Source organism: Callithrix jacchus, chromosome 2 (assembly GCF_049354715.1).
Source record: "Callithrix jacchus isolate 240 chromosome 2, calJac240_pri, whole genome shotgun sequence".
In the NCBI taxonomy this organism is placed as follows: domain Eukaryota; kingdom Metazoa; phylum Chordata; class Mammalia; order Primates; family Cebidae; genus Callithrix; species Callithrix jacchus.
Window position 1 is genome coordinate 120,510,497 of NC_133503.1, and position 21,139 is coordinate 120,531,635.

Sequence of the window (21,139 nt, forward strand, 5' to 3'; positions counted from 1 at the left end):
TTTACAACATTAAAAAATCAAGATTCAGTAATTTTACTTGATAGTTCATGTTCCAGAATGTAATTTACTATTATACGCTTGAGGACTGTTTGCACGGTCTGTGTCTGAAAACAGTAAGTTTTGCACACAATTAGCCTGAATTTTTTATTGCTATGTTTCATTTTAAGTGATAATAAATTAATCATATGTATGAAGGTGTTAAATTTGCTTGAGAAGATACTTTTTTTGCTTCCCAGAAAAGGGAAAATCCCCACCTCTGGGATGTCAGGCTGTTTATCTGCTTCCCCTGCTTTCCCTTGCCTGATATCTTTTAATCTCTGCTCCTGTTTCTCATACCTTCATCTTCCAAAATGATGTTTACTGGGAACACAGAAAGAGAACAAAAGATAGCCCAAACATACATCTCTAATGATCGGTGTGCCTTTATCTTTCGCAGTCACTCTGACGCTTCCCTGCACGTATTACACATCAGTCTCCTGAACCTTGGCTGCTGGCATGATCCTGACACAGACAAATGGGAGAATTCGACAGGCTCGCTTGGGGGACGAGAGAGATAAGAAAGATATTTTCTTAACACATTACATTTCGTGGGATTTTTTTTTCTGCCCAGAGAAGCACTCTAGGGCTGTTCACTTACTATTTTCCCCAAGTCTGAAAAAGTTATTCAATTGAAAACTTCAGAAACGGACCGAGGATGAAAATATCGAGGAACTCATCAACCTATTATAGGCACTTGGAGGGCAAGGAGACAGCTTTTATTAAAGAAATACATTTTCTATAGTACTATATTGTGCTATGCAGTCATTTAGTAAGTTATTCAACTTTAAACATTTTGTAGAAACTGCTGTTCTCACTGTGCAGCGAAGATCTACAATGTTTTATCCCCAGCTGGTTGGCCTTCATTTCTGCAGAAAGGACTTTCAAATGTACTTTCGTGTATGTAATTTAAAAACACTTTCAAAAATCAGACTTTATTACATGAGCTTTGTGCTTTGAAGCAGTGTCATGGAAATATATACATAAATCATAATGTGTTTTGATTAGGCATTGATTTGAATTAAATGGAAAAGAAAGAAAATCCTGAGCTGACCTAGTAAATAAAAAGATGATGTAATTGGGGTGCTTGGCAGAAATTCCTCTTCCTAAATGTGTCTCTAATAGTACAGATATGTTCCCACTATGTTGGCATAACTGTTAGTTGCTAACTTAAATGCAATCATGCCAGCAGCGAAGGTTCTGGAGACTGATGTGTAATACGCGCAGGGAAGCGTTAGAGTGAGTCCGGAAGATAAAGGCACACCTGTCATTAAGATGTATGTTTGGGCTATCTTTTGTTCTCTTTCTATGTTCCCAGTAAACATTTTGGAAGATGAAGGTCTGAAAAACAGGAGAAGAGATTAATCTCCTAATCTCCTGGAAGTAGCATCATGTTGTCACCGTTAACAATTTATGTTGGAAATATTTGATATCTGTTGAAAAGTAATTGTTAAGGAGAATGAGATTCAGGGAAGGTTGAAGTTGGAATTGCACTGGAATGGAAGGCAGTTTTACAGAACTACTTTTTCATGTTGATGGACTGAAATGAGTGAGAGGAAAATACGAAGGCATAATTGTCCCGCTAGGCATGCCGAATCTCCCATTCTGAACCCTAACTCCACCAATGGGTTTATTTATTCAATAAAACAAAGTAGGAAATTTGGTAGGAACTTTTGGTTAAGTATTTTGTCTGGGTCCTACACTTCTCTTGGTGCTACTAAGGCCTTCTCAGTTTTGAAGTTTATCTTACTTAAAATCTGTGAGGATAGGGAGGTGGCGGGGATTGTAACTGTATTTACATGACCAGCCTTTCTTCTTTGGCCAAAACAGTTTATCTTGGTTGTGGGGATGGAAAAGGGATGACAAATCTGAAGCAAGGGCAGCTGTTCCACAGAGATGGGATGAGTTGGACCAGATTCTCCTTTACTTGTTTGAACTAAATGGAAAGAAGTAGGAGCTGAAGCTGAGAGGAAGCTATGGTGTAAAGCTGGCACCATGGTGAGCCATCGGAAACCAAAGTTTCGAGGATGCATACATTTTGAATAAGCAAAGGAGGGCAGTAATTATGATCACCTATTCTGGGAGAGGCTGCTGCAGCCAGTAAGTGGGTCCTTAAGCCTATGGGTAATTTCACAGTAAACTTCTTCTAAGACAGCCCATGTGAGCCTCTGTTGTAATCAAAGTAGCCTAACTAAAGCATTGCCTGAGTAATTTTTGCCTGGGATGACTTTGATGGTCAAATCCTGAAGTATGCCACCATTATGCCACCAAATTTCTAGAAGTAAGCAATTTCTAGATGTCAGAGATTAGAAGCAGACAGTGCTACTTAAGAGAAATGTATTAAATTTGATGTGTTCAATGGCAATCTATTTTGAAAACCTCTCAGTCCATTTTAGGCTTCTCAGCCCACTTACTTCTCTGATATTATCTTGTATGAAGGTAAGTTTTGAGACTATGTGTAGGTTTAAAAAAAAAGAATGACTGCTTTCTACCTAGAGGGATGTTCATAAGCATAACTATGGAATTACCTATAGAACTTGATCCCAGAAAGTGGATGTGAGTGAAATTTCACCCAGATTTACTTTACACACTACCATTGAATAACACCAGGGGCTACTCAAATTAAGTTTAAAACATTTTCTTTTTGGATTATTTTAAAAAATATGTCCTACGGAAAAGTCTGCTATAACAACATTTGACATGCCATCTATTCCTAACATTTTGATTCCCACAAATGATTAGCTCTACCATAGAGTATGAAGAATAAATAAGAGCAAAAGATGATAAAATAAGACCATGTGTCCAAACATGCTATGTATGCCTTGGCAAACAGAATGCACATATTAAGACAAATCCCATCTAGCTTGCCAGAGAACTGGATCAAAGCTGGCACAGATAAGATTTCTGTTGGATAGAAGAGATAGGGAAGCTTTACAGTGGTCCCCTCGAAGTAGGGAGACTGTATAATTGATCATCCAGACTGAGATACTTGAGAGTGATAGGAACACTATTAATAATTACAGTAAGGCGATAGATGTAAACTAAAAGTCTTCCAGGAAACTGGTTAGATGGATACTCTGGAAGGAAGTCATTGACCGTTTTCTCTTAAATTTTTTTTTTTTTTTTTTTTTTTTTTATATAATGGTCAAAGAGCTAAAAGTAGGTCCTGAACTTGGAAAGAATAGTCTAAAATCCAGATTTCTTAAAAATGCCTGGATTTTTTAAGGTCCAGAACTGCCAAATTTTAAAAGAGTAAACTTGAGCATTGAGGCACTACTGCAGAAACTTTACCCAACTTAAAGACCTACAGTGCACCTTGTAGGAGTGATGCAAGGAGTCTTACCTGCTAGGGTCCTTAGTTCATGTGTGCCAGGCACATCAACCCTCAAGGCTCTAGGCCAGGTCATACGTGCTGGGATTAGTTTTTTTTTTTTTTGACTTGAGGTAAAATTTACACATAAAATTCACCATTTTAAGCATTATGAAGTATACAATTCAGTGGCTTTTAGTACGTGCACAATTTGGTGCAACCATCAGTCCCGATGTTGGTACAGAACATTTTTTTTTTTTTTGAGACAGGGTCGCACTCTGTCACCCAGGCTGCAGTGTAGTAGCACGATCATGGTACACTGCAGCCTTGACCTCCTGGGCTCAAGCAATTCTGTCTCCTCAGCTTCCCAAGTAGCTGGACCACAGGTGCATGCTTCCATACCTGGCTGTTTTTTTATTTTCATTTTTGTGGAGATGGGGTCTTGCTATATTGCTCAGGTTGGTCTTGAACTTCTGAATTCAAACAACCCTCCGAGCTTGGCCTCCCAAAGTGCTGGGATTACGGGCATGGGCCACCACACCTAGCCTGCTTAATTGTTTTCTTTAAGTCAAATACAATTTTTACCTAAATAAATTTATTTTAAAACAAAATTAGTTTTCCCTTCCAAAATTACAAATTTGACATGATAGTAAAAAAAATTAATGTTTGCTCTATACCACTTAAAGTGGTTTCATGTACCACCAGTTGTCCTCATACCGCATTTTGGTGCCACCAGGCCTGGCTACATTTTAAAATTTTTGCAGGTTGGTCTCAAACTCCTGGGCTTAAGCAAGTAGTCCTTCCACTTCGGCCTCCTCAAGTGCTGGGATTAGATAGCCATGAGCCATGGTGCCCAGCCCAGAAAATTTTCATTACCTTAAAAGGAACCCTCATATCTTTTAAGCAGTCTGTCACCAGTTCCTTCCTCTCCTCAGCCCCTGGCAACCACTGAACTGTTTTCTGTCTCTGTGGATTTGACTATTCTGTGTATTTAATTTGAAAGAAATCATTCAATATGTGGTCTTCTGTGTCTGACTTCTTCCCTTAGCATAGTGCTTTCAGAATTCATCCATGTTGTGTATCAGTATTTCATTACTTTCTACAGCTGAATAATTGTATGGATATACCACATTTTGTTTATCCATCATTTGTTGATGGGTATTTGGGTTGTTTCCATCTTTTGACACTTTCGAATAGTGCTATTATGATCATTCATGTACAAATGTTTGTTTCAAATCCTGTTTTCAATTCTCTGGGGCATATCCCTAGGGAGTGCAATTGCTGAGTCATAAGTTAAACTTTTCGAGGAACCATGGAATTAATTTTGTGAGCAGGATACCTTTAAGAGTATTCCAAAGGAGGTCATGAAAGAGTGGCTGTTAGGGGGTGTTTTATCTAAGTTGAGAACCATTTCCTTAAAAGATCGAGGCCCAGAGATTTTCTAACACTTAGTGGGGGTATGTTTGTTTGCTTACTCCTAAACTAGGCAGACTAAAGGAGGAAGCATTAATATTCAGCTTATTATTCCACCAGTGGATTTGTTTATTCAATAAAACTAAGAAGAAAAATGGGCAGGAATTTTTGTTAAGATTTTTCTTTGGGTCCTACATTTCTCTTGGTGCTACTGAGTCCCTCTCATTTCTGAAGTTTACCTTGAGTAAAATTTACAAAAGAAAACATCATCGTTTTTTAAATTTTATATTTGTCAAACATCATTCTTTCTCAGAAGATGGCTTTTCAAGATTTTATGAATGTGTTATTTTCCTGTTTTTGATAATAAATTGCTAATATAAAAAGAAACTACTTTAAAACATATGATATAAACACACTGCTTTTTTTCTTTGTCTCCTACGATGCAATATTCTTATCTTTTAAGAAATTGTGTTTATTTTTTCCCATGAAATAGTTTATTTACTAGAAATAAATCCCTTCTTTGCATAGGAACAGAAGAACCACATGCCATTGGAAAGCTAGCAGATAGGAGTCTGTGATTCTGCCTATTTTACCAATATTATTTCAGAATTTTAAACAGAGGGTTGACTGGATTCCAAATTTAATTGGAAATACTGTAATTTGCTTTGGTTTCTTTTGGATGAAGGGTCCAGAAAACAAGATGTATCCTGTGTGTGTGTGTGTGTGTGGGTGTGTGTGTGTATTTGCTTTTCTGCTACTGAATGGACATGGAATACCTGGGGGAGTTATCCGTGCAACTGCCACCCATTATGTTAGATGGTGGTTTTTAATTGTTTCCTAGCTTCACAAAAACTCTCTGCCTTTTGGAATGTTCATTCAACAGATTTATTACTTATCAACAGAAAACATTTTATGCATGTGTATACTTTTGAGCTCATATGTGATACATTTCTTTGCTCAATTTAAATAGCTCTTTTGGGGGGGTGCATAGATAAAAAACATTGGAACACATTAAAAAACACAATATAATCATGATTATACCAGGGTCAATTGATTATATTTCCATGCACATTTATTACAGGACATCAGAGGAAAATATTCCTTACTTTATCCTCTATTGAGAGAATTTTGTTTAAAATTTTTGTCTTTTCATTATTGTGGCATTTATTTTGTGAAACAAATTAACTTGCTATTATGCTCCCAAGTGATACACCTTTATTGATTAAATTTAAAAAAATTCCAATTTTTAAATTTAATTTCAAATGTTTCCTGTGTTATAAAACTAGCACAGTCTATAAATATTAATTAAAAGTGAAGATCATAATTAATAAAATAATCAGAGGCAATGACAATGAGAGGAATGGACTGATGAGCAAGATTATACAGGCAGTGTTTCATGTAAAAGGAAATGTGCAACATACACTAGAAACCTCACAAAAAGGGTGCAGTTGGCACTTTGATCAGATAATTAATTTTTATCGTTTTAGACACACAGTACAGTCTAACTGTATGTGGGTTCATTTGCATATGTATATTTATATACACATTTTAAAATTCTACAGCATCAACAATAGAATGCAGATTGTAATTTCTTCAAGATTTTCCCCCTAGTTTTGTTCAAACACTATCATTGTAAACCTTGAAGTCTGAACCTAATACTTTGGTGTTAAATGTTGGAAAAAGGATGGTTAGCAAAGGAAAATCACTCTGACTTGCCAAACTCTTGACTGGGAAAGAAATAAAAATAACCAAGAAGAGAGAACAGCAGCAGAGGGACAGCATCTGTTTTTAAGAACCACATCTCATGGACCCATTCATTAAAATCCCAATGTGCCTAGGCTTGACTTCCATGAAGCTTCATTATAACCGTGTTAGATTTGGAGTCGAGAGAATAAAAGAGAGGGAGAGGTTGAGGGACAGTGTCCCCATTATAAGTATTTTATCTGCTACTACATCAGATAATATCTACCATAGGAATTGTAAACTTTCAGGCATAGTGATATATTTTTGAACATCTGAGATACTACACACTGAAAACACCATGAAATAAAAATAATCTCTTCACACTTCCCAACTGGCTGTTTATCAACTTTTTCCTTTCCCACATTTGTGCATGAAGTGTCCCTTCGCAGCCAGAAACCCTGTGGTGTTTTTGGCTCTGATTTGGACAGTAACTTGCTTATTTTCAAAGTTAACGGCAGAAAGCAAAGAAAAATGTAGTCCATTAGTGTGTTACATTATGTAAAGAAAACAAGATTGCTAAATACTGCCATCCAGTATACTTTCCAAGCATTTATTTAAACCTTTTCATTTCAAATCAAACATCAAATCGAACAGTCCCCAAATATTAGAGTTAAAAAACTTGACGTCTCTGGAGGTCTTAGAGCAACTGATCATTTATTTAAACTTTTTGTAAATCCATCCTCTATCAAGCAACCTCCGAGGGGAAACATATATATATATAAACACACACACACACACACACACACGTGCACGTGCACGCACGCACACACACACACAAACACACACATAACCACAGCAAATATTGAATATTGACTTTCCTGTTTTTCTTTTCTTTCCCTTTCAAGAGAAGAAGTGTAGGGTTTAATTCTCTCCACGTGTGCATGAATATGTGGGTGTGTTGCAAATTTAATAAGCAATGACAATAAAAGATGAGTAAAGTGGGTTGCTGGACAAAATGATATGTGATTCTACAGCTTACCTTGAGGTTCATCAGGTACAAGTTTTATAATAAAAACTGAGCATAACATTTTTGTCTTGTGGGAGAGTGAAGCTAAATATATGCTGTCTGTCACTGGGCTGTGAGGGACATGATAGGGCTATTAAAGCAGATTTTTCCTCCTTAAGTAGAAGAGACTCCTGCTAATGTATTTCAGAAGCAAAATTCAGTGCTAGCTTCTAGGCCAATAATAGCAAAAAAATATTTTGTTTTTCTCAGTATAATTAAATTACGTACTCTTAGAATTACAAGATACCTTCTCTCCATTCATGTAAAACCAAACAAATAATACTATATTTTATGTACTAATTATATATACAAAGGCAACTATGTACTTATTCTATGTATATTTATAAGTGCATAGGAAATAATTTAGAAGAACATATAGTAACTGGTAACAGTGCTTACCCCTGGGAACTGATTTGGATTTTCATTAGGGCGATAAACTGGTAATTTAGTGTTTTTTGTGATGTTTGCTATTTATGCAAGTAGGTCAATGTATCATTTCAGAAACTAAAAACCAGAATAATTTTAAAAGTATTTTTTTTCCTTGGCTCTTGACCTTAAACAGAATATTCAAGCTATTCAAGATAGCCTGTTATTTTTCCACTCAAAGTTTTTGTTGATGGAGAGCTTCATTCCTAGTTATTCCTCTGTTTTCTAATCCTCAGGCATGAATTTTTAAAAAATCTGTGAGTTAAATTAAGAGAACATATATATCTCTCAGTATTTTCTTTAGTTCTGTTTCCTTTATAAAAGATGAATATTAGTGAACAACGTGAGACAACACTGGGAAACATATTATGAAATGATAGAACATTGCTGGAAATTTCTAAGTAATAGCAGCATTCAGGACAATTTCATCATCAGCATTCCTAATAACATGGATTTGTTTATCAAATAAAGTACAAGATCAAGAGTATCAACAATACTAGGTTTCTTTGTATAAAGCATTTAGTTGTAAATATCATAATCCAAATGACTAGGTGTGCTGGTAAAAATGTAAAATGGACTGAGAGCTGTACAATGGGGGTTGCAGCTTCATCTGCACAGGTAGCAGTTACCTTCAGTAGTGGTAATTAAAAATAAAAGTGACAGCAACACAACAAAGTATTCATGTAGTTGGAATAAAGCAGTCCCACGCTCTGCACGCAAGGACAGTCTCACAGTTTTCCCCTTGCTAGGTAAAAGAAGGATTGGCTTAAGCCTCCACATGCCATGCTGGCCAGAAGTACAGTATTGCATACTTAGGGGGCCAACCAGTTTCCAAGATTGTCTAAGAATTTAAGGGATTTTACAAACCCAAAGGAAGCCCTTCTTAAACAGTACTTCCAAGCACAGGTGAGCCTTACATCAGCTTTGTGACTGGACTGCCATCAGTTTGCTTTTCACTGATGTGTTCTGCTGTTATTGAGCTCCGGCCTTCCTCCATCTGTTAGTCTACACAGCAGAAAACTTTCCTGGGACTCACCCAAGTGGTCCTTCAAAACAGGATGCCTTCAGTTCCTCAAAGGCAGGCATAGCTCTGGATATTCCTCAGTGCCTCCTCCTGACCTTTTAATCACACACACAGTTCTTTTTCTTGAAGATTTGATTGCTGTGTACAATGCTCTTTCAATGAGTGCTTATTGATAATCCCATGATTACTTTCCATCCTTCCCACTAGTTAGACAACAATATTTAATTTTTGCCTCAGGATCTTACTTGCTAGACCAGACTTACTTTTTTTTTTTTTTTTAAAAAAAGAAGAAATAAAAGTAATGATGTCTTGCTCTGCCATCTAGGCTGGATACAGTGGCATGATCATAAAGCTTGCTGCAACCCTGAACTCAAGGGCTCAAGGGATCTTCTCGTCTCAACCTCCCTATTAGCTGGTACTATAGGTGTGTTAAGCCATGCTTGGCTAATTATTATTATTTTTGGAGAGACAGGGTCTTGCCACATTGCCTATGCTGGTCTTGAACTCATGGCTTCAAGTGATCCTCCTGTCTCAGCTTCCAAAGCACTGGGATTACCGATGTGAGCCACTGTGCCTGGTATACTTCTGTTTTTTAAAAAGTTTCCTTTCTGCCTTCTTCCTTGGCCTTCACTCATGTTTGTGGGACAACTCTCAGTGGATCTCTAGTTTCTATTTACTTGGTTGCCTGCTTTACTTATCATCCAGGCTCCCTGAATTCCACTGCCCTTGTTCGGTATGACACAAAATAATATTTCTAATCTTTCTACTGTATTAGAAAGATTTAACATGTTTAACTATTTAACATGATTAACTTCTTGAATTTCTAGTAATTGAGAATTCTAGGGATTGTGTTCCACAAAACAACTAATCACAAAGAACAGCATGTATTATTTACATTTCATAACAAAATTTATGAAGAGTTTACTTATATTGAAAAGGGTTATTTATAAAGGCCAAGTTTAAAACCCTTCATCTTTTTGGGTTTTAAATTTCTGACCATATTAGTAGGAAAAGAATCTCATTTATTGCAAACTTAATTTTGCCACAAGGATCACTAGTTGTGACATCAACGTGGCCACATCATAGTCTGAGCAGATCACCACCATCTTCTTTAGAAAAAAGTACAATTGTATAAAAATACGTTGGAAAACCAAAGGCCATATTTTTGATTTATATATTCTAACAAGTTAAAGCTGAAATATCCATATAATCTTAGAAACTCCTGTATGATAACCTCATAATAGTTAAACATATTAAGGAATAATAACTTTATATATATTTTATAAATAAATTCTTCCAAGATACACCAACACAGATTTATCAAAAGGATATTAGCATCAAATTAAACTTTATAATATTGCCCCATTGCTGGTTGCTCTGCTTAGCTGGCTGGGGTTTGTCTGGATAGCAGTTAAGGCTCTCAGTTTAGAAAGCCTGATAAGGTTACCATCATTTCTAATAGCTATATTGTTTGGGCCATTGTTTTTGCCTATAGATAGTAATCCTCTTGCAAGGCTTAAACATTACTCTTCCCTTTATGCAGCCCCTAGGTCATCTTAGGTTAAATCTGTACTCATAATACTTTGTGTCACAATATCCTATGACCCAAATCTTTCTTGAAAAGCTGCAAAATCCAAGAAATAGGGGGAAATGGCAATATTATTAGTTGGCAATGGCACATATTTTCCTTTACAGAACTTTGAATTATGCCTTTTTAGCAGATTTACGATCACGCAGGGCAGTGAGTCTTGCACAGCTGTGGTTTAACCTCAAGTACTTTTGTCACATTTTGTTTTTTTTTATAAAATGTATTTCAATTCTGACATTTAGAAGATTGCAGCTTTGAAGAATTTGTGTGGACCTTCTGCAAGCATTTTATTTTGCTAATGAACTAAAATTGATCTCTGTAATTGAAAGATAATGATACTATTTGAGTGTAATGACTAAATACCAAGTGAAATTTTGCACAGATGAAATTCTACACAACCCTGGATATAATATGACTGCTTCATCTTAATTGTGAAATCACATTCTGTAGCTTCTCTAAGTTGTTTAATTACTAAAGTATAATAATAGATGAAATGAGCAGTGGAAAGAATGATGGACTGGACGGACGTCTGCAGACTTGAGTTCCAAACTGGATATGTAAAACCTTGAGCAAGTCCCTTAATTTCCTTGGGACTCAGTTTTTACCTATAGACTTGGTAGAACAAGGTTATTTAAGGTCTCTTGCAGCTCTTCCATCTTTATGAATCTGAATCCCACCAAATTGATTTTTCATAGTCAGTAAAAAATCTGAACAAAGCTGAACTGTGAAATTTTTGACAAGCATTAACAGGATTGAATGTGTTTTAGACACTCAGTGTTCTGCAGGAGAAAAGAACAGTTAAGAACTAACCCCACCCTTAACCCACCCTATACATAACTGGTGTTTCTTTAAATTGGAAACACTGTGATTTCCAGTTACTCAAAACTGGTTTTGTACATCTTGTGGTAAGGACAGATAGAGAATCCTCCAACCTATAATTTCACAGGGCATGTTGTACTTTATCAACAGTAATGAACAGTGGCTTGGGTGGGGGATCTGGAGCAGTTTGGGTGGTGTATTGTCAGGACTATACTAGATTTATCTTTGATACACGGTCACAAACCTTACTGAAATTTTTCTTTCCCTGGGGAGTTAAAAAATAAGAGATGCAGAAATACCAAACTGCCAGCAATACTAGGGCACCTGCTTTATTAAATTTTTCCCAGGGAGGTTCATTATTAAGCTCTGAAATAATAAGATCTTACTACAAATGGCAAATGAGGACTTGTACTCTCTTTATTTGTAATATGCATATTTTACTAATTTCTTACTGAAACCAAACTTACGGATCGACATACACACACAAATATACTTCTTTGTAGAATTTTGTGGGTGGACCCAGATTATTAAATTGCACAGAGAATGTTCACATTCTCCTTGAAACAAAGATTAATAAAGGTTCTTACATACCATTTGTGTTGCCTTTGCATTTCTAGATTCTATGTAAGATACCTGTCAGGAAAATATCAGAGAGGATTTTAGAAACAGGTAAAACAGAGTTGCTTAATATACCAGAAAATATCTAGCTTTATTTTACTGAGGGATAAAAATAGTTTATGCACATACATTTGAAATGAAAAGGTATAAATAAAAATGCAGTTGTAGAACAGATAACCTGAATTAATAGATTATAACTTATTTGCTTTAGTACTTATAGGAGGCTAGCTTTTAGCCATTGACATTAATAATACGCTTTTTTTGCAGGAAACCTCTGAGTTACAATATTTGATCACACTTAACACTTTTTTTTTTAAAGGACAGAATTTAGTTTTTTTTTTCTTTTTTAAAAAATAAATAGTATTCTACCGTCGTGAAAAAAGAATCACGTTATCACAGGCTTTCGTTCTGAATAAACTAATTCTCTGTTTGCCGCACATGATTTTTTTAAAATGATGATTGAAACACTAAGTAATTCAGTTTAATTTACAGAGAGCAAAATACATTTTTGCTATAATTCAGAAATGTCAAGCCATTCAAGGGTTTTGGTAGACAGAACCTGAAAAAGAAAGGAGAAAGGAAGCAATTAGGGTGGCAAAAGATGTTGGGATTAGGGATCTATTAATGGAGGGGCCTACAGGAAATAACAGTGAACACAAAATGTTGGTTTAGGCATGAAGTAAGCCCAGGAACACACTGGATGCACCTGCAATCACAACAAAACCTATGTTAGTTTTTCCGGGATTTGGTTGATTTATCTGAAAAACAGGGATAATCGTAGAAAAGTAGCATAAGGCAAAAGCACAGTAAAATAAGCTAGGAAGCCATTTAGATTTGAAAATTGTTTTTAAATGAAAAGGTTATTTTCTGTGGAAGTTTAAATAATATACTGAATCAGTTTTTAATGTAATAACTTAGCAAAAAAAAGAAAAAAACCCTCAAAAGAAGGATGTTATTTATGAGAAGGCAGCCTTAATGTTTGGAAAAATGCTGTTTAATTTATGGCATCAATTGAGACCAAGCCCATAATATGAAATCAAATTTTTTCAGAAAACTGACAAAAGATAATTTACCTTGAATTCTTATGTAAAAGGAAGTAATTATATTGTATTTCCATAAAAAAGGGAGGAAAAAAACACAAGAACATCAAGGTTTATGTATATAATTAAAATATTTTTTAACCATCAGTCACTTTCATTTTCCAAACTGATACTATTAAAAAAATATTTTTTTAAAAACTGTATATTTGTATTTTGATGATTATCTTCATCACAGTCATTCTTCAAACCAGGAAAAAATGAAATTATATTTATAACAATGCAGCCAGACTGCTGAACAGGTTTGTTGAATTCTGTGTTGCAGGCTTAAGAACCAGCACTGTCCTGGTGAAATTCCTCTTGAACATGCTCCTGTTCTTCTGAGTCGGTGCTTCAGGCACAGATGAGCTCAGGTTCGCTTACACAAGGGTCTTTCTTTCCGGCTTCTAGTGCGTAAATTCGTTAATATTGTATAGGTAATGATGAGTTGTACCTTGATTAAGTCTATGAATGCTATTCTATTTTAGAGACCAAAAAGGTAATCTACGTTGTCTAAATATTGGCTAGTGGGGGAAGGCACCAGAGGACAAAGCCATCTTTCCTAGATTTGACTTTTAACTACATTCTGTTATGATTTAGAAAAGCTGAAGCTTAGACATTTTTTTATTTTTAGTGCCCCAAAATGCCTTAATTGGGGTGCATTTTTTGTTATTGTTACTTTCCTGCAAACTTCTGGACTTTTTTTTTTTTTTTGAGATGGAGTCTTGCTCTGTTGCCCAGGCTGGAATACAATGGCACCGTCTCAGCTCAGTGCAACCTCTGCCTCCTGGGTTCTAGCGATTCTTCTGCCTCAGCCTCCTGAGTAGCTAGGATTACAGGCACCTGCATTATTCCTGGCTAATTTTTGTATTTTTTTAGAGACAGGGTTTCACCCTATTGGCCAGGAACCCCTGACCTCAGGTGATCTGCCTGCCCCGGCCTCTCAAATTGCTGGGATAGTAGGCATGAGCAACTGCACCAGACCCAGACTTTTTGCACTGTATTACCCAAACCCTTTATTAGAGAGATGACAACAAAGTAATGTGGCAAGTATTAACTTGAGTTTGCTTTCTTCATCAAGAGAAAAGCTATTAGAAAAAAATGTCAGCAGTTTTTTCAAAAGCTGTTTTGGAAACCGATGGAACTCAAACTGTGGTCCCTGGACCAGCAAGCATAACATTGCCTAGAACTTGTTAACAATGCAAATCGGTAGGCCCTACTGCAGCCCTACAGAATCAGGAGCCCTGAAAATGTGCTCAGCAATCTGTGTTTTTACAAGCCCTCTGGGCTTGTCAGCTCAAGTTTGGGAAAGGACGTCTAGAGAGCAGGGTTCTTGTTTCAGTTCTGCCATTTTCTAACTACTAGAGCTTGGTAAATTTGCTTAACTTTTCGGAACCTTTGGTTCTCCCATCTATAAAATGAGAGATGATCAACAATGGCTCTTCCAGTTCTAACATTCTGTAAATCTGGGATCTTAATTACTTGGTGAAAAAAAATTCATTAGGGAAAAGCAATGCCTTGACATCTGGCTACAGTGATAAATCTGATATTGCTCAGTTATATACAACTTCTACATGTTTAATGTACAGTACAGTGATCCTTCTCAATTCTCATTAGTTTTGTGTCTTTTTTGTAGCAGTTACTGTAAAATAAAATGAGCCTGCTAAATAAGTCAAGACCGCTTCAATTGCAAGTAAGTAGAATAGATTACAATGGCCTTACTTTTAATTGCTGAAGATGATACAACGCATCAATGATATTATAAAATGTAATTCAGAAGTACACAGCTTTCATTAGAAGGCCTTTCTCCCAAATTCATCGTAAGCTGAAATAATGCTCAGAGAGTACATAATTAAGTCTATAAGCAATAATAGAGTGATGCGACTCTTTTTTACATTCAGTAACATATTAAAGCTAAAAATGATAAACATAAATTTTTATAAAGATCTGCTACAGCACACTTCTAGTACTCTAATGGAGATTAGTTGGCTCAAATAGCCAAAGGGCAAATCTTTTACTTTAAGATTTTCTATTCTCCTAAAATTAACTTTCAAAATGCAACATGTTTTTCAGTTTATTCAGAGGTATATTACATGGTTTGGCAAGCTAAAGCTTTTACTGAAAAATGCTATATGTGTGTTTTTGTAAGTATTAGATGTAACATGAATATTTAGATCATATACACTGGGATGCAGGTTTACCCTAAGAGGCTATGAACCCTGGGTACTGAGAAGTGCAGTTGTTGACATCTTGTATATTTTTGTAATGTTAACACTGAAGACAAATTAACCATCTTCACCCCATTTGTGTACTAATCTGAGTCATTAAATATTTTTAAAATGACAATTTTTAAAAGGCACATTAGTGATAAATCTGCTTTTACTAACTTGAAGTAATTGGACAGAGATTCCAGATGTTAAAGAGAAAAATACACGTGCAACACAGCACACACATGCGACCTGGGTATGATATGACTTTCTTGTCTGGGTTTGTTCATAATTTCATTCAATAGAGTTGAATACAATATACATTTGGTTGCTTTGTTTAAAAGGCTCTAGCTGTGTATATACTTTTTTCTTATGCAATAGAATGCTAGCAATTGTTTATGATATTGTGGAAGCAATATGGATATGATAGTTTTTATTATTTTTGTAGATTATATTCTTGGTATATATAAATCAGACAATTATTTTAAAAAATATTTGCAAGTGAGGTCTTGAAGAAGCTTCATATAAAACTATATAATGTATTTCAATTGAGGGTGACTCCAGCATTTTGAAGACAGTATCATGTACTGTCACTTATAATAAATAATTGCAAATTGTTTTCTTTTGTCTTTAGGTGGACACCAATATTCTTTGCCTCAAAACCTGTTAAAAATATAAAAAGAAGACAATAAATGGCTGGGTTTTCTTTTAGAGTGGCAATGTCATTTGTCCAGAAGGGGGAGCTCTCAGTCCGCATGCAGCAGAGCAAGGCAGACAGTCTGGTATCTTATCTGCTGCTTGGGAAATTGTCTGACAGGAAAATATCAACACAAACCATGCGATTTGCCGCTGTAGCACGCTGGACCTCATCTGCTTAAAAAGATGCACGGATATAGTCATCACAGTTCATAATTTAATAAACTGCTAAAAAAACCACACATTTTCATTTTAGCGACTTTGGTCTCACAACTAAATTCACATTGCTACAAAGACATTTGAATTTTGCACTAATATGTCATAAGCACTGCACCCATTGCAAATTAATGAGTCTCTGAATAGCACTGTGCATTTGTCATTTGAATTTATGCTAATGCAATGAGGTCTCCTGGTGATGCTGATAGTCCATAGCAGCTGCTCGAACCACAGAATATACCGGCACTTCTCTTCTACGTTATATTGCTACCTCCTTTTTTGGCTTTTCTGGCCTGTCACTTAGGCAGCAATTCTGTAGCTGGTTATTGATAGGGCTGCTAATTATCTTTGACTTTACACTATTGGCATGACCCCCAACACTGAGCAGAAGTAATGGATCAGTGTTGAGAGAATTATGTACATCACATAGCTACAGTCTCAGACCAGGAGGTCAGAAGGAGTTCATTGAGAACCAATGGTATTTACAAGGGATGTTAATATGGAAATTGGCAATATTTTTTCAGTGATATTGTGTCATTTATATCAATTAATCAGTCTAAGAAAGTGACTGTAATTTTTGCAATCATAATGAATGGCATTTATATGTGTGCGCAAAAATAGAAGGGGGTCCTCTTATTTTTTTTCTTTTCTATTCACACTGCAATCTGAAAAAATGATCATTAGGGGTGTGGAGTCTTCAGTATGGTTGTGGAAACTGCCTGTTGGTCAAAGAGATGTGGTAATAATTGAATCTAGTGGTGGGATTTTTGGAGTGAGGGGAGGGAGAAGAACAAATAACTGTTTTTATGGGACAAGTTCATGACAAAGAGGTCCCATTGTCTGTTGTTGTTTTCTTTCCCAAGTCTTAATTGTGAAGTTAACATTTTTTTCTTAGACTAGTGCTTCCATTTGACATACTTCTAGAAGTAAGAATGAAGGTATGTAAAATTTATCATAATGGATTCAGGAAATCGGTTTGGATGTTTAGAAATATGGAAAATATTAAGCAGAAAATTAAAAGCTAAAAACAAAAGTATACATCTAGATTATACATCTTACAAAAATTGTTACTGATTTTAAGAAATGCTTTTTCACCTAGGGCCAAATACTTTTTTTCAAATAAAAAAAATTTAAAAAGAGATAAACAGATATACACTCTGGTTAAATGTAGCATGGTTAGCGTTAATTTCCCAGGTTGTAAATGAAGCAGAGACAAGAAAGAGTCAATTCCTGAAATATTCTGAGGAGAAAAACACATTCCAAGGCTGATGTGTGTAATTGTTAGTGATGTCAGGAAGTACAGAGTGTAAAAGTCAAAGTGACCTGTTTATCTCCTGTAGTGCCCAAGAGCAAAAAGACTCCTTTCTGAACAATAAAACTCACAAAAGAAAGAGGATTTTTATCCTGACTCTACAGCCTAGTGAGCTGCTTCAGAGCACAAGCAGAAGATGCAAACATTCCTTTTCATCTCTACCCGTTGACCTCAACCTAAGGGATAAAGGGCCACTCGAGAGAAAGAAACTTGACTGAGAACGCAGGAAATAGATTCTTTACTACAGCTTCTCCGTTTTCCATCAAGGAGAGGAGACGTTTTCACTCTTCTTGGAAAAACTTTGAAATGTAAACTGTTTCGATTGATGGCTCCTTCTGGCCCTGGCAACTCTTTTTGGTAGCTGGTGCTCTTTCTGTAATACTTGTTAAAAACGACTCCGTAGCAAAGATGTTGTTTTTTATATGATTTTTTTTTAAGTCGGTGCATGTGTGCGTACAGACAGGCTCTCATCTTGCACGGCGGAGACTGGCAGGTGAACACCTACTCCTGTTGCCCTTATTCATTTGCAATACTTTATAAGATTAGTCTCTTTGAAAGCTGTTTTCAGTCTAAACTGTCAATCCTCTTCGAATGTGGTCCCTTTCACTGTGAATGACTTCTTAGAAATTGTGAGAACACTGTGGCCTGAAAGTCCCTTCGTAGCCCAGAGAGCCCTCCATGTATCACTGACAACCTGCCCCTAAACTTTCTACAGTAAGGTTGCCTGGGGACAGCTATAAAGAACCAGATATGCAGCTAACGTATCACATGTTTAGAGCAGTCTTTAAGTACACAATTTCTGCCACGACCCACATGATTTTAATCATTTTATCTTGGGGTAGAAATTTCATTTTCATTCAGTTATCTATGAAATGACTGTGTGTACATGATTTTTAATATCCTTGTAGTATTCTTAAGCTACACCCATATGGAAAGAATTAAGGTGGTGAAATTGATCAATCTGCTTAAACTGATTGATTCAATCATCAAATCAGTCAAACTGCATAAGCCAGTGTGAAAAATACCCATTTTAGTCTAAATGTTGATTGCTTATACTGATCTGCTAGACTTACTGTGGTTAAATTATTTCTTTGTTCTGTGCTAGTCAGGTTCATGAGTTACTTATTTTTCGTTGCCTGATCATTATGCTACTCTTCTGTTTTGCTACTGTTGCTTTCCTGAAGGGGTGTGCTCCCTTGTGTGCACCACCAGGAGGAAAGCTCCTTGGTGACCTCTTTCCCAGTGAAGCCACCTTCTCCACTCTGAGTTCTCCTGTATCCATTCACAGCACATTCTGAGATAGTGAGGCTGCAAATCAATAGAGATTTGACTTATTAAGTGTTAAGTCAGGCACTGATTAAGTGTATGAACTTAAGTTCAAGAAGTCACACTGGCTGTACTCCTCTTCAGCCAAATGACTGCTCAGGTGCTTAGAGGTGCTTCTTTCCCTCCATTCCTATCTATCTATCTATCTATCTATCTAATCTATCTATCTATATATATACACACACACACACAAGCACATATATACACATTCTCTTATAATATATATTCTCATATATATGTGTGTATATATATATATATATAATGGAGTGTGTATTATGTATATATATGCGCATATATACACATATACACACTCTCTCATATATATGCACATATATATACATATAATGTGTATATATGTATATATGTGTGTGTATATACATCTACATACACAAAGTTAGACTAGAATTATGATACTCTGTTATTTTTAGTTTTTAAAATTACAGATAAACAAGAAACACTTGCGTAAAGTTAATCAAAGAAGATTCTCAACACATGTTCAAATTATTCACTGAAATATAGGTAAAGTTAATCCCCCCTAAGTCAATATGAATTATTTAATTTCCCTTTGTGGCACTAAAAATTTAAGTAACGATTGATTTTATTTTATCTTAACATTTAAGTCCACATGTTCTTGGTGCACTGTGAATCCTGTGAAGCCTTCCACAAAGGTCTCTGCCTTCAAGACACTTGCAATCAAGTATGAAAACAAGATCAGAAATAATATGAGCAATTAATATAATAATACAGAACTATAAAAAGTTTAAAGTAAAATTTTTTTTGTATTAAAGTGAAAAGGACTAGATAGTATTTATAGAACTTTCAGAACTATATTCTTGATTTCTTACATATAATTCTTATATTTTTTTTCCAGAATACATGTAAAACATTTAAATCAGAAAGTAAATAACAGAATGGTTTGCAAGATCAGTGCCTAGCTTCTTTTCCCCCAACTCTCTTTTCTTCTCCATGGTCCTATCAGGAATCTAAGAGCTATCCTGAGATCCTGTCTCCATTTCCAAGGCCAGTGTTTGGGCCATACAGAAAGCAAATGATGAGAACTTTTTGTAGACCCATGTGGAAGTCCTAGGATTACTGGCGTTTTTCAAAAACTTTCAGTACATTCCTCTTCTTACAAAGCCTTCTTTCTCACAACGAACTTAAATTCACCAAAGAGAATTATGATAATTCACTCTTAATAAGGCCTTAATATTCATTTGTAAGGTGAAAATAATTTGTAAAAATTTATAAACAACTAGATAATACCTAAGAACATTTCCAAAGTAAAAATTCTCTTTTCTGTGTTTCCAAATGAGAACATCATGGAGTTCCAATTTTGACTAATTTGGGGCCCTGGAGCATAATGCATAGATTTAAAAAATTCCTGAAAATGTTTAAATTGAAATATGCTTTGAGTTTGATTATAAAACAGTGGAAAGAGAAAAATTAATTCAATCCAGTAAGTTGGTTTTTTTTTTTTTCTGAGATAGAGTCTTACTCTGTGGCCCAGGCTGGAGTGCAGTGGCATGATCTCAGCTCACTGCAACCTCCGCCTCTTGAGTTCAAGTGATTCTCCTGCCTCAGCCCCTTGAGTAGTTGGGATAACAGCCCCCTGTCACCATGCTCAGCTAATTTTTGTATTTTTAGTAGAGATGAGGTTTCACCATGTTGGCTAGGCTGGTCTCAACTTCTGACCTCAAATGATCCAAAGGCCTAGGCCTCCCAAAGTTCTGGGATTACAGATGTTAGCCACTGCACCTGGCCCCAGTAAGTTTTTATTTTAGGATTTGAAGACATAGGTAAGGAAAAGGCAGTGGGGGTGAGGTGATAGAGTGTATGACTGAGAAATTATTTAGGAAGTAGTGAGGCGTAGAGGAAGAAGGGAAGCTGAGTATATGAATCACTTCTCAAGAGCCTCCATTAGTCGCGAGTATCATCTTCTAAGTTCTTTGACTGAGTTCTCTTTTACCAAATCACTCACCTTTCTGCTTCTTTCTGCTACAGACACATGGATGTAAAATTAAAAAGCCTCTAGAGCTTCAAAGGTACAGAATGAGTTTGCACCATTCCAATCATGCATACTGTATGAGAAGAAAAGATATTTTAAAATCTTTGCACTTACAAGTGCACTGACAAGAAAGAAATTATTGAAGTGTGGAAATTTGAGATTATCATCTAGCATTTATTTGAGGTCACTTGAGAGAGCTTTTAAAATCATAAATGAGAAAGCAAAATATTAAAATGCTAAGAATATTATTTCAATAATGTCTGCCTAACGTAATGATAGAGCATTTGGAGGGCCTGGTCTAATTCATGTGGGGACATT

The 21,139-nt window shown here is 35.8% G+C and overlaps 1 long non-coding RNA gene across 1 annotated transcript; it reads left to right on the forward strand.

Moving 5' to 3' along the window:
* The first annotated feature begins 1,174 nt into the window (after positions 1 to 1,174).
* On the forward strand, positions 1,175 to 16,159 carry LOC118148858 (uncharacterized). The gene is made up of 4 exons (XR_013532395.1): positions 1,175 to 1,313; positions 13,346 to 13,433; positions 14,696 to 14,752; positions 15,901 to 16,159. It is a non-coding gene; the product is annotated as an uncharacterized LOC118148858 (long non-coding RNA).
* The last annotated feature ends 4,980 nt before the right edge of the window (positions 16,160 to 21,139 follow it).